We start from the raw sequence: 12,918 nt of genomic DNA on the forward strand, positions 1-12,918 counted from the left end.
GGACAGAGACAAAGAGAGAGACAGAGAGAGAGACAGAGACAGAGACAGAGACAGAGAGAGAGACAGAGAGAGAGAGAGACAGAGAGAGAGACAGAGAGAGAGACAGAGGAGAGAGGACAGGAGAGACAGAGACAGAGACAGAGACAGAGAGACAGAGAGACAGAGAGACAGAGAAAGATATAATGTTTATATTTTGCTATACAATGGCATCTTTAATGTAGAAATCAGAACTATCATGGATCAAACCAGCCAAAACAGAAACCAGGACAGATATGTGAACACAAAAAGTCCAAGTCTTGATCTGAAGTTAAAGGTTCTTCCAAAGAGGGAAAGAGAAAGAGACAGAGAAAGCAACTGAAACTCCTCTTGGCAGTACAATACAGTAGGCTATGTTTTCATACCTTCCTACAGAATCCAGAGAAGATGACCTGGTTGTACTCGTCTTTGTTCCTGAGCTCTTGGGAGAATAGTATGAAGTTGGAGCTGCTCCGATGACTGTCCCTCACCTGGAATCAAAGACACACATTATGAATGAGTCACACATGGCACACTGGTCTCTTCAAAGTGCACTACTTTTGACCAGAGCCTTGTTTATATTTAACCCTTATTTTACCAGGTAAGTTGACTGAGAACATATTCTCATTTACAGCAATGACCTGGGGAATAGTTACAGGGGAAAAGAATGAGCCAATTGGAAGCTGGGAATGATTAGGTGGCCATGATGATACGAGGGCCAGAGTGGGAATTTAGCCAGGACACCAGGGTTAACAACCCTACTCTTACAATAAGTGGCATGGGATCTTTAGTGTCCACAGAGAGTCAGGACAACCATTTAACATTCCATCCAAAGACAGCACCCTACACAGGACAATGACCCCTTGGGGCATTGGGAAATAGTTAACTTTTTTTACATCAGAGGAAAGAGCACCTCCTACTGGTCCTCCAACACCACTTCCAGAAGCATCTGGTTTCCCATCCAGGTACCAACCACAACCAACCCTGCTTAGCATCAGAGGCAAGCCAACAGTTGGATGCATTGTGGTATGCTGCTGACAATGGGACCTGGTCAAATGTAGTGCACTATATAGGGAATAGARTGCAATTTGGGATTATGCAATATATTACACTAGCCTGATTCACCATCCTAACCGCTACGCTCTCGTTTCGGATGTAAACTTGTGATATCAGGACGGTCTAACAAAGGATAACATTACATGACCCCGTCTGCCAGCTGGATAGCATCTCCTCAATAACCAGAACACTGYTCATAACCTTTCCCGGCCTCTTTCAAACTTATATCAATGATTTTCTGAGACGAGCAGATCAAACACGAGAGCATGATAGAAATTATATCAGAYACTGACTTTGAGGTGAATTCAGAGATGGGTCACGGTTTTTATGGCCGTCTAGTTGTCCTGTACAAGGCTTTTACCCACGTAAGTTTGCGGTAAATGTGAATTTTAAGAAATAGCAATATGTAAAAGGATACAATCTAAAGCTCTGTTATTACAGAAAATACCTCATCACAGGCTCATGAGAACATTCAAAGATTTAAGATAGGAATGAACGGAAGGTTCTACAGTGCATTCGGAAAGTATTCAGACCCCATGACTTTTTCCACATTTTGTTACTTTAAAGCCTTATTCTAAAATGGATTAAATAAAATATTTTCCCTCATCAATCTACACACAATACACCATAATGACAAAGTGAAAACAGGTTTAGAAATTTTATCAAATGTATTCAAAATAAAAACCAGAAATACCTTATTTACATACGTATTCAGACCCTTTGCTATGAAACCTGAAATTCAGCTCAGGTGCATCCTGTTTCCATTAATCATTCTTGAGATGTTTCTACAACTTGATTGGAGTCCACCGGTAATTCAATTGACTGAAACATGATTTGGAAAAGACCCACTGTCTATACATGTGGGGAGAACAAGTATTTGATACACTGCCGATTTTGCAGGTTTTCCTACTTACAAGCATGTAGAGTCTGTCATTTTTATCATAGGTACTTCAACTGTGAGAGGCGGAACTAAAACAAAAATCCAGAAAATCACATTGTATGATTTTTAAGTAATTAATTTGCATTTTATTGCATGACATAAGTATTTGATCACCTAACAACAGTAAATTCGGCTCTCACAGGCCTGTTGTAGTTTTTCTTTAGAAGCCTCCTGTTTCCCACTCATTACCTGTATTAACTGCACCTGTTTTGACTCGTTACCTGGATAAAAGACACTGTCACACACTCAATCAAACAGACTCCAACCTCTCCACAATGGCCAAGACCAGAGAGTGTGTAAGGACATCAGGGATAAAATTGTAGACCTGCACAAGGCTGGGATGAGCTACAGGACAATAGGCAAGCAGCTAGGTGAGAAGGCAACAACTGTTGGCAATTATTAGAAAATGGAAGAAGTTCAAGATGACGGTCAATCACCCTCGTCTGGGCTCCATGCAAGATCTCACCTCGTGGGCATCAATGATCATGAGAAGGTGAGGGATCAGCCGGAACTACACGGCAGGACTGGTCAATGACCTGAAGAGAGCTGGGACCAACAGTCTCAAAGAAAACCATTAGTAACACACTACGCCGTCATGGATTAAATCCTGCCGCACGCAAGGTCCCCTGCTCAAGAGCGCATGTCCAGGCCGTCTGAAGTTTGCAGATGACCATCTGGATGATCAGAGAGGAATGGGAGAAGGCATGTGGTCTGATGAAGACAAAAATAGAGCTTTTTGTCTAAACTCTCACTCACCGTGTTTGGAGAAGAAAAGGATGAGTACAACCCAAGAACACACATCCCAACCGTGAAGCATGGAGTGGAAACATCATTCTTTGGGGATGCTTTTCTGCAAAGGGGACAGGACGACTGACCGTATTGAGGGAGGATGGATGGGGCCATGTATCGTGAGATCTTGGCCAACACCTCTTCCGTCAAGTAGAGCATTGAAGATGGGTCGTGGCTGGGTCTTCCAGCATGACAACGACCCAAAAACACACAGCAGGGAACTAAGGAGTGGTCCGTAAGAAGCATCTCAAGGTCCTGGAGTGGCTAGCCAGTCTCAGACTTGAACCCATTTAGAACAAATGCTTTGGAAGGGAGCTGAAAGTACCGTCTTGCCAGCGACAGCCCGAATGAAGGATCTGGAGAAGGTCTGTATGGAGGAGTGGGCCAAAATCCCTGCTGCAGTGTGTGCAAACCTGGTCAAGAACTACAGGAAACGTATGATCTCTGTAATTGCAAACAAACGATTCTGTACCAAATATTAAGTTCTGCTTTTCTGATGTATCAAATACTTATGTCATGCAATAAAATGCTAATTAATTACTTAAAAATCATACAATGTGATTTTCGGGATTTTTGTTTTAGATTCCGTCTCTCACAGTTGAAGTGTACCTATGATAAAAATTACAGACCTCTACATGCTTTGTAAGTAGGAAAACTTGCAAAATCGGCAGTGTATCAAATACTTGTTCTCCCCACTGTATATAGTCCCACTGTTGACAGTGCATGTCAGAGCAAAAACCAAGCCATGAGGTTGAAGGAACTGTCCGTTGAGCTCCGAGACAGGATTGTGTCTAGGCACAGATCTGGTGAGGGTATCAAAATAATTCTGCAGCATTGAAGGTCCCCAAGGACACAGAGGTCTCCATCATTCTTAAATGAAAGAAGTTTGGAACCACCAAGACTCTTCCTAGAGCTGGCCACCCGGCCAAACTGAGCAATCAGGGGAGAAGGGCCTTGGTCACACTGASAGAGCTCCAGAGTTCCTCTGTGGAGATGGGAGAATCTCCTAGAAGAACAACCATCTCTGCAGCACTCCACCAATCAGGCCTTTATGGTAGAGTGGCCAGACGGAAGCCCCTCTTTAGTAAAAGGCACATGACAGCCCRCTTGGAGTTTGCCAAAAGGCACCTAAAGACTCACAGACCATGAGAAACAAGATTCTCTGGTCTGATGAAACCAGCATTGAACTCTTGGCCTGAATGCCTGGTACCATCCTACAGTGAAGCATGGCGGTGGCAGCATCATGCTGTGGGGATGTTTTTCAGAGGCAGGGAATGGGAGACTAGTCAGGACCGAGTGAAAGATGAATGGAGAAAAGTAGAGAGAGATCCTTGATGAAAACCTGCTCCAGAGCACTCAGGACCTCAGACTGGGGCGAAGGTTCACCTTCCAACAGGACAATGGCCCTAAGCACACAGCCAAGACAATGCAGGAGTGGCTTCGGGACAAGTCTCTGAATGTCCTTGAGTGATCCAGCCACAGCCCGGAATTGAACCTGATCGAACATCTCTGGAGAGACCTGAAAATAGCTGTGCAGCAACGCTCCCCATCTAACCTGACAGAGCTTGAGAGGATCTGCAGAGAAGAATTGGAGAAACTCCCTAAATACAGGTGTGCCAAGTTTTTCCTATTTTATTGCATTACAACATGCAATTTAAATTGATTTTTATTTGGATTTCATGGAATGGACAGACACAAAATAGTCCAAATCGGTGAAGTGAAAAAAATTACTTAAAAAAAAATGTTTAAAAAAACAAAACTGAAAAGTGGTGCGTACATATGTATTCACCCCCTTTGCTATGAAGCCCCTAAATAAGATCTGGTGCAACCAATTACCTTCAGAAGTCACATAATTAGTTAAATAAAGTCCACCTGTGTGCAATCTAAGTGTCACATGATCTGTCACATGATCTCAGTATACTGTATATATATACACACCTGTTCTGAAAGGCCCCAGAGTCTGCCACAACACTAAGCAAGTGGCACCACCAAGCAAGTGACACCATGAAGACCAAGGAGCTCTCCAAACAGGTCAAGTTGTGGAGAAGTACAGATCAGGGTTGGGTTATAAAAAAATCAGCCAACTTTGAACATCCCACGGAGCACCATTAATCATTATTAAAAAATTAAAGAATTTGGCCACAACAACCTGCCAAGAGAGGGCCGCCCACCAAAACTCACGGACCAGGCAAGGAGGGCATTAATCAGAGAGTCAACAAAGATAACCCTGAAGGAGCTGCAAAGCTCCACAGCGGAGATTGGAGGATCTGTCCATAGGGCCACTTTAAGCCGTACACTCCACAGAGCTGGGCTTTACAGAACAGTGGCCAGAAAAAACAAATTGCTTAAAGTGTTCGCCAAAAGGCATGTGGGAGACTCCCAAACATATGAAGAAGGTACCCTGGTCAGATGAGACTAAAATGGAGGTTTTAGTCCGTGTGGCTCAGTTGGTAGAGCATGGCGCTTGCAACGCCAGGGTTGTGGGTTCATTCCCACGGGGGGACCAGGATGAATATGTATGAACTTTCCAATTTGTAAGTTGCTCTGGATAAGAGCGTCTGCTAAATGACTTAAATGTAATGTAAATGTTTTTGGCCATCAAAGATAAAAAACTATGTCTGGCGCAAACCCAACACCTCTCTCAACCCGAGAACACCATCCATGTTTTTCCATTGGCAGGGACGGGGAAACTGGTCAGAATTGAAGGAATGAATATGGCCTAAATACAGGGAAATTCTTGAGGGAAACCTGTTTAGTCTTCCAGAGATTTGAGACTGGGACAGAGGTTCACCTTCCAGCAGGACATAACCCTAAGCATACTGCTAAAGCAAAACTCAGTGGTTTATGGGGAAACATTTAAATGTCTTGGAATGGCCTAGTCAAAGCCAGACTTCAATCCAATTGAGAATCTGTGTTATGACTTAAAGATTGCTGTACACCAACGGAACCCATCCAACTTGAAGGAGCTGGAGCAGTTTTGCTTGAAGAATGGGCAAAAATCCCAGTGGCTAGATGTGCCAACCTTATACAGTATATACCCCAAGAGACTTGCAGCTGTAATTGCTGCAAAAGGTGGCTCTACAAAGTATTGACTTTGAGGGGTGAATAGTTATGCACGCTCAAGTTCAGTTTGTCTTATTTCTTGTTTGTTTCACAACAACAAAAAATATTTAGCATCTTCAAAGTGGTAGGCATGTTGTGTAAATCAAATGATGCAAACCCCCCAAAAATCTATTTTATTCCAGGTTGTAATGCAAACAAATAGGAAAAATGCCAAGGGGTGAATACTTTCGCAAGCCACTGTAGCGTCATACCCAAGAAGCTCGAGGCTGTAATCGATGCCAACAGTGCTTCAACAAAGTACTGAGTAAAGGGTCTGAATACTTATGTAAATATCATATTTCAATTTTTTATTTGAATAAATTTGCAAAAAAAATCGAAAAACCGTTTTTGCTTTTTCAATATGGGGTATTGTGTGTAGATTGATGAGGATTTTTTTTATTTTAGTAAGGTGTAACCTAACAAAATGTGGAAGAAGTCAAGGGGTCTGAATATTTCCGAATAAACTGTATATGGTGAATGTACAAGAACTTCTGGAATGTGGATTGAATGTGTTGAATCGTCTGAAGTGTAAACCAATGGATTGACCATGATAGACTCAGCTTGACCTGATGCAAGGGTCAATGAGATGATGAGATAGAGGAGTATATAATTGAAAGCAGGAGATTGGGACGTTTGAGACGGTTGTCATACACAGTTAAGCCTTTGTTGGCTCAGTTTATGACATGATGGGAGGAGGGTGGGGTTGGGGGGGGGGGGGGGGGGGGGGGGGGGGGGGGGGGGGGGGGGGGGGGGGGGGGCAGAAGGGGGTTGAATAAGGTTCTAGGACACGTCTCAAATGGTACCCTATTCCCTATATAGTGCACTACATTTTGACTAGGGCCCATTTGACTCATGTCAAAAGTAGTGCACTATTTAGGGAATAGGGTGCCATTTKGTACGAAGGCCTAGTCACAAGCCACTAGAAGACCAACTGACTGCCTCATTGACTGATTAACATGACCAGCCCTAGTCACGGTACTCAGAGGGTCCTGTCATGGCTCCAACGACCAAACTTRATTTTTATTAACACTTTAACGAGCCGCGAGTGAGACCCATTAGAATGGGACTGATTGTGACTGCCTTTGACTCAGCCAACCACAATCCGCTGGCCTTGTGGTTCATCGCAAGCGTTCCTTCCTGCCTGCGATGGATGCTTCCGGAATGATGTCATTGTATCTCCCCTTCTGATGTATACTGGTCTGGGTCAGGGTGAGTGTGTGTACGGTGTTGTGTTGGTGTTTCAACATGCAGCGCACTCTAGATGTTCTGGTGAAAGTTGCCCTCTTCATGTTTCTGTGACATACMGTAGATACTCATTCCATTCATCAGGATTTTAAACCAATCAAGACAATAACTAAAATAACATAAACAAGGCATGAGCGGTCGAAAGTAATCTTATGTGAGAAGTCGGATTAGTATTTTGGTCGTGCTGTGTGAGKGACTCACATTAGCCAGGTAGTCTCTCTCCCAGGTTCGACCAAAGCCCCAGTCCTTCCTCTCCCCATTCAGGGCCCCCAGAGCAGCCACCTTGGCCCTTACCTCCCCCATGTCAGACGGTGGGATGTTCTTCACTATCTGCCACGCACGCCACCTTACGACAAACAATGTAAAACACAGAATATATCAAAGATGTTGCAGAGAAAACTTATTTAGGTTATTCCTTTTCATGGTTTGAGTGTGAGTACCTTTAAATTCAATAAAGATGGTCTATATATATAAAACCTGACAGAGATTTATAGATGGTGTGTGTGTATATATATATATATATATAGATGGTCCATATATTGGGATCCCGAGTGGCGCAGCGGTCTAAGGCACTGCATCTCAGTGCTAGAGGTGTCACTACAGACCAGATTCAGAGCTGTATCACAACCGACAATGATTGGGAGCCCCATAGGGCAGCGCACAATTGGCCCAGCGTCGTCCGTGTTTGGGTTATGCCGGGGTAGACCGTCAATGTAAATAAGAATTTGTTCATAACGGACTTGCCTAGTTAAATGAAAGAAAGAAATATATATATATATACTGTATAAAGACCCCTTGACTTTTTCCACATTTTGTTATGTTACAGCCTTATTCTAAAATGGATTAAATAAATAACAATCCACATCAGTCTACACACAGTACCCCATAATGACAAAGCAAAAACAGGTTTTTATAAATGTATGTAAATGTATTAAACATTTAAAAATTAAATATAAAATTCTCTCTACAGATCCTCAGTCCCTGCCGCTGAAAAACATCCCCACAGCATGATGCTGCCACCGCCATGCTTCACTGTAGGGATGGTGCCTAGTTTCCTCCAGACGTGATGCTTGGCATTCAGGCCAAAGAGTTCCATCTTGGTTTCATCAGACCAGAGAATCTTGTTTCCCTTAAGTGCCTTCTGGCAAACTCCAAGCAGGGTGGCTTCCATCTGGCCACTCTACCATAAATGCCTGATTTGGAGAAGTGCTGCAGAGTTGGTTGTCCTTCTGGAAGGTTCTCCCATCTCCACAGAGGAACTCTGAAGCTCTTTCAGAGTGACCATGGGGTTCTTGGTCACCTCCCTGACCAAGGCCCTTCTCCCCCGATTGCTCAGTTTGTAGGGGTGGCCAGCTCTAGGAAGAGTGTTGGTGGTTCCAAACTTCTTCCATTTAAGAATGATGGAAGCCACTGTGTTCTTGGGGACCTTCAATGCTGCAGACATTTTTTGGTACCCTTCCCCAGGTCTGTGCCTCGACACAATCCTGTCTCTGAGCTCTATGTACAATTCCTTTAACCTCATGGCTTTGTTTTTGTCAACTGTGGTACCTTATATAGACAGGTGTGTGTCTTTCCAAATCATGTCCAATCAATTGAATTTACCACAGGTGGACTCCAATCAAGTTGTAGAAACATCTCAAGGATGACCAATGGAAACAGGATGCACCTGAGCTCAATTTCTAAACTCATTTCAAAGGATCTGAATACTAATGTAATAAGGTATTTCTGTTTTTGAAAATGTCTAAAAAACTTTTTTCACTTTGTCATTATGGTATATTGTGTATTAGATTGCTGAGGATTTTACTTATTTAATCAATTTTAGAATAAAGCTGTAATGGAACAAAATGTGGAAAAAGTCAAGGTGTCTGAATACTTTCCGAAGGCCCTGTAGATGGTATATTTATATAATGATGGTCTGATGTATTGTATCTGTCTATAGTGAAGAAAAGAAGTATGACAGAACGTAAACGCAGACTCCTTCCACACACACGTGCACACGTACTCACGCACGCACACACACACACACACACGTACACACACAGCAATGACAGCCTCTCCTACTGTAGTTAGGATAGGTTAGGATGAACTTTGATGTCCCAAGGGGGAAATTGTTTTAGACACACAGTACTGATGTATACAAAATGGACACTGTACATGACACACTCAACTTCTGCACATTCTATTTATCTGTGTGGCGGTTACCATGGGGACTGACTGACCTGCGGTGCAGCTTCTGCGTGATGCTGTGGAATTGAGTGAGGGCTGCTGGTGGTGTGGGCCACTCCACGCTTTTCCCATAGTCAGCCATGTGGCCTACGTTGGCGAAGCGCCGCTCCACCTCCCAGAAGTGGACCTTGACCTTGTAACGCTTGTAGCAGCCCATGATGGCAAAGATGGCACGCATCCGATGGCAACGCATCCTCGCCAGCGCCCCGCGCCACACCTGGCGGGGGGAGGGAGAGGGAGGGAGGGGGAGGGAGGGGGAGAGAGAGAGAGGTTCTAGAAACTGAAACATGTTCAAATGTACAAGAGGTCCCCCTCACGAGCTATCTTATTGAAGTGGTGAGTTGAGAAGAAGGTGCTAAAAACACGACAGTACATGAGTCAAGACACTCAAAAACACTACAGTACATGAGTCAAGACACTCAAAAACACGACAGTACATGAGTCAAGACACTCAAAAACACACAGTACATGAGTCAAGACACTCAAAAACACAACAGTACATGAGTCAAGACACTCAAAAACACTACAGTACATGAGTCAAGACACTCAAAAAACACTACAGTAATGAGTCAAAGAGACTCAAAAACACTACAGTACATGAGTCAAGACACTCAAAAACACTACAGTACATGAGTCAAGACACAAACACGGAAAACACTCAAAGTACAGAGTCAAGACACTTCAAAAACCACACTCAAAAACACGACAGTACATGAGTCAAGACACTCAAAAACACTACAGTACATGAGTCACTAGGAAGAAAGAAGGGTGTCAGGCAGACTAGCAGTCAACACTCTAGGGGCCCAAATGGCACCCTATTCCATGTATAGTGCACTATGGGTTCTGGTCAAAAGTAGTGGACTATATAGGTAATAGGGTGCCATTTGGGAAGTCTTTCCAGAGACCGTCAGTGCTTCTTTTCCACTTAGAGAAGCTCCTCGGCTGCAGATTGACCCGGATGAATCTCTTCCCAAATGGCACCCTATTCCCTATATASGGTAGTGTACTACTTTTGACCAAGACCTATAGGGCTCTGGTAAAAAGTAGTGCACCATATAGGGAATAGGGTGTCATTTGGGACTCAATCCCTGGAGTGGGTCACAGAGAGAAAAGCAGGCTATTTATTTCACAATTGCAGAACAAGAAGAGGAGAAAAAATGATTAATTAAATGTTATGTAATGATGGTTCTGATTGCGTTCATTATCCCATTTATTATTGTTATCAGAGCTTTCTCCACTTGACTAGGCAGATTAACCAATCACATTGGGTAGAATATGCCTGCGTCCGAAATGGCACCATATTCCCTACATAGCGCACTACTTACTCAAAAGTAGCGCACTAGATAGGGAATATGGTGCCATTTGGGATTCACCCTATGACTGGGACCCAAATCATTGTCGAGCTGGAGACAAATGAAAATCGTATCTTTTAAAGGCAGAGGTCTTAGTAGGAGGCTGCTGCTGTGTGGTTCAGATTGTAACGGCAAACTGTCGATTTAATTAGGACTAGCTGCCAACAGGAAAAGGGACATTCTCATCTAAGTAGCTTAAAGTCCAGGATAAAATCCATAGTATTCACTGTAGAGTCACTGAGAACAAGGGTTTGTTCAGTAGGAACAAACAGAAGAAAACATTTGAAACAGAAAATGAAAATGAGCTTTCTCGCTGGACAGGTTCAGAAGAGGTATTACATCCTTTGCTTCAAAACATTTTCTCCTGCTTTGTCTCTATTGAACACGACCCAGGTTGTAATCTAGACGTGTACCATCACCATAGCCTCGGGCCATTAGAAGGGGTTACCTTCTGTAGGAACAGCACCAGGACAGGGATGAGAGCGGCTCTCTCCTGCTCCAGGGTGAAGAGAGACTTTGGCGTTCGCACAAACAGCTTGGTATGTCCATACGCGACGTCATCCTGGAAACCATGCTGCGTGACAATAGCCTCCACTGCCTCCCTGTCTGTTTCCATCAGGTGGTTGGGCCAGGTGTACACACAGGTCATCTTATACCTACAGGACACACAGGAGTGGAGAAGAAKACTTTATGATACAGGAAGTTGTGTTTGTGACATAATATAGGATTGGAGTGGCGTAGTCCCAGATCTGTGCTTTTACCAATTGTCATGACAACGAGTGACAAGAAGTTGGTATGATAGCACAAACAGACAGGCACTCAGACTAGGAATCGACATTGGACAGATTCAAATTATTCCATTATAAACATGGTTAGAACACAGACAGTCACACAAAGCGTGTTATTCACATAACATGTCCGAATGTCATTTACACTCATGGACATTGACTTTAATTCCAGAAGAATGACTCATTCTTAATGTAATGCTTTCACCCCGATGACTTTTGACCTATGCATGACCTCTGACCTCTGACCTCTGTAGGAAGCGTGTGTAGGCTTGGCGGTAGGCGAACCCTGCTCTGCGCACTCTGACGTTCTCCAGCAGGCCCAGGTACGCCACCTGGTGTTGGCAGCGGGCGTCGTCAAACAGCAGCGGAGACTTCATATCATTTGGTTTAATGCAGCGTACATAGTACGGCTCCTGCAATTACACAGAGTAGTGGAACAGTCATACAGTGGTCATATAGTGTACATACTGTAATATTGGTAGGTAGCCAGTAGTTTAAGAGTGTTGGGGCAGTAACTGAAAGGTTGCTGGTTCGAATCCCTGAACCAGCGAGGTGGAAAAATCTGCCGTTATACCATTGAGCAAGGCAGTTATCCCCCAACAACAACTGCTCCCCAGATGTCAATTAAGCCCCCCCAATTAAACCCTCTCTGATTCAGAGGGGTTGGGTTAAATGTGGAAGACACCTTGTAGTTGAAGGCATTCAGTTGTACAACTGACTAGGTATCTCCCTCTTTCCTCCTGGTTTCCTCCCAGTGTTGTACAACTGACTAGGTATCTCCCTCTTTCCTCCTGGTTTCCAATGGACCTACTGTCCAGTCAAATGGAAACTGTCCAGTCATATGGACTACGTCCAGTCCAAATGGACTACTGTCGCTCATATGGACTACTCGTCCAGCAAATGGACTACTGTCCAGTCAAATGGACTCTGTCGCAGTCAATGGAATACTGTCCAGTCCATATGGAATACTGTCCAGTCATATGGATACTGTCAGTCAAATGGAATACTGTCCATCATATGGACTACTGTCCGCAGTCATATGGAATACTGTCCAGTCATATGAAAATACTGTCCAGTCATATGGACTACTGTCCAGTCAAATGGATACTGCAGTCATTTGGACTACTGTCCAGTCAAAATGGAATACTGTCCAGTCAAATGGAATACTGTCCAGTCATATGGACTACTGTCCAGTCAAATGGAATACTGTCCCAGTCAAATTGTAATCTGTCCAGTCATATGCACCTACTGTATAGTCATATGCGTCAAGTGCCACAAAGAGTGGCAAGGCAAATTAGAATGTAGTGGTGTATTGATATATTGTTTTTTTATAAAAATGGATGGATGAACGTAAACTAAGCAGGACTAATTGAATGACGGATGGACGAACAGTAACAAGGCAGGA

General features: G+C 43.7%; 1 pseudogene; it reads right to left on the reverse strand.

Annotated features, from left to right (window-relative positions):
• Nucleotides 1-12,918, reverse strand: part of LOC111956037 (unconventional myosin-Ig-like) — an 89,742-nt pseudogene that overhangs the window by 32,242 nt on the left and 44,582 nt on the right.

Source organism: Salvelinus sp. IW2-2015, linkage group LG31, assembly GCF_002910315.2.
Source record: "Salvelinus sp. IW2-2015 linkage group LG31, ASM291031v2, whole genome shotgun sequence".
NCBI lineage: Eukaryota > Metazoa > Chordata > Actinopteri > Salmoniformes > Salmonidae > Salvelinus > Salvelinus sp. IW2-2015.